The sequence below is a fragment of the Mus caroli genome, chromosome 11, assembly GCF_900094665.2.
Source record: "Mus caroli chromosome 11, CAROLI_EIJ_v1.1, whole genome shotgun sequence".
Taxonomy (NCBI): domain Eukaryota; kingdom Metazoa; phylum Chordata; class Mammalia; order Rodentia; family Muridae; genus Mus; species Mus caroli.
This window is the reverse complement of record NC_034580.1, coordinates 25159676-25161597: the sequence shown is the minus strand read 5'-3', so window position 1 is coordinate 25161597 and position 1922 is coordinate 25159676. Positions and strand designations below refer to the sequence as shown.

General features: G+C 41.6%; 1 protein-coding gene across 2 annotated transcripts in view; it reads right to left on the bottom strand.

The window, feature by feature from the left end:
* Positions 1–1922, bottom strand: part of Mtif2 (mitochondrial translational initiation factor 2) — a 17844-nt gene extending 15922 nt beyond the window's left edge. The window contains exon 1 of one of the 2 annotated variants that reach the window (XM_021176587.1): positions 1584–1922. The gene's annotated coding sequence lies outside the window, so the exon portion shown is untranslated. The remainder of the gene's footprint in view (positions 1–1583) is intronic. The other variant, XM_029484055.1, reaches the window with a different exon arrangement.

The following is a 1922-nucleotide window of genomic DNA, read 5'->3' as shown; positions in this document are numbered from 1 at the left end:
TTCCTTCCTTCCTTCCTTTCTTTCTTTCTTTCTTTCTTTCTTTCTTTCTTTCTTTCTTTCTTTCTTTTTTTGAGACAGGGTTTCTCTGTGTAGTTCTATCAGTTCTAGAACCAAGTGGGCCTCAAACTCAGAGATTTGCCTGCTTCTGCCTTCAGAATGCTGGCATTATAGGTGTGCCACTACCACCTAGCTGATTTGTTTTTAAAGGAAATAAACGACAGCCAAGTATGGTGTAGGTGACTGTAATCCTACCATCTGGGAAGTGGAGGAATGAAGGTCAGAAGTACAAGGCCAACTTTGGCTACATAGTAAGTTTGGGGCCAACCTAAGCTACATGGACTTTGTTTCAAAAACAAACAAACAAACAAATAAAAAAATGAAAATACACCACACAGTCTATGAGAAGGCTCATCAGGAAAAAGTGTTTTTAAGCTTGACAACCTGGGTTCAATCTCCAGAATCCATGAAAAAGATGGAAGGAAAGGTTCAACTCCCCAAAACTGTTCTCAAACCTCTCCCTGTAGCCCATGACATGTACATGATTTGCCCATATATACACATAACACACACCATACAGACACAGCAAAAAATACAAATAAAAGGAAAAAATTGAGAGCTGAAAGTGACACAGTAAAGTAGTAGAGAAAGGACCTGATGCAGTGACAAAAAGCCTTGACACCTCTTACAGACCAGTCACTCTTGTCCTATGAGCCCCGTTTTCCTGAGTTCTGAAAAAAGAAAGAAGTGTTTCTTTGTAGCCTTTCTATAACAAGGTTACAAAGAAAAAGTGAGATGATGAATGTATTGTTTCTCACTGATGCCTTACATTCTCTGAAGATTCACCAACATGAATGTTACAAACATTCACAAGCCACCATCTCCCTCATTTATAGATAATTCTGAGGCTTTGTGGGTGTTTAATAGTATTTTACCTTAAAAGACTCATTCAAGAAAGAAAGGATCAAAAGAAATTCTGACTTCATTCCAAATAAATGAACTAAGATTTAGAAATTCAAGCCAGGCCTGCTGGCACAGGCAACTCTAGGCAAAGGCTGGAGGATGCCAAGTTCAAAGCCAGTCTTCAGTCTTAGCTACATAGGGAGTTCAAGGCCAGGCTAGGTATATCAGGAAAACCACCTTTCAAAAGAAAATGCAAAAGAAAAGAGAAGAAAAAAGAGGAGGAGGAGGGAAATGGAGTGAAGGGGCAGGGAAGACAGAGAAGAAAGAGAGAATACATTGCTTTAACCATGCAAGGGAGTAAAAGGAAGTGCTCAGAAAGCATAAGGATTCCTTAAACCTTTTTTTTGAGACAGGGTCTCACTATGTAGCCTTGGCTGTCCTGGAACTCACTATGTAGACCAAGAGGGACTCGAACTTGGAGATCCACCTGCCTCTGCCTCCCGAGCGCTGGGATTAAAGATGTGCACTACTATGCCCATCTTACTTAAATCATTTTTAAATGAGCTGTGAAGCAGATTTGACAAGGGCACAGAATAATGAAACGAGACTCTATGAGACAAGCCAACACTGAGATATATAATCGAGAAATCAGACACATGAGAAAAATAACCCAAATCTCAAACCTGGGAAGAAATCTTGGTTGTTAAATATCCCAACGCCTCTCACTTTACAGAGGACAGTGGACTCAAGAAGGGGTCATTCCTACTGCCATAAGGTTAGCGGCAACCGAGAACTCAGGCTGGCAATTCCCATAGCGGAGAGGGCGTGCGAATGCTGCAAATGCGTAGCTGCATTAACGGAAATGTCTGAATAGACCAGTAAGAGGATTTGGAAATGCAAAAAAAAAAAAAAAAAAAAAAATCGTTATTATGAAAAAGCAAACACCGCCGCTGCCACGCGGGCCTCTGGGGAGCGCACCTGAGCGCTCGTGGACTCCGAAGCCGCGGCAAGTGACACTGGCA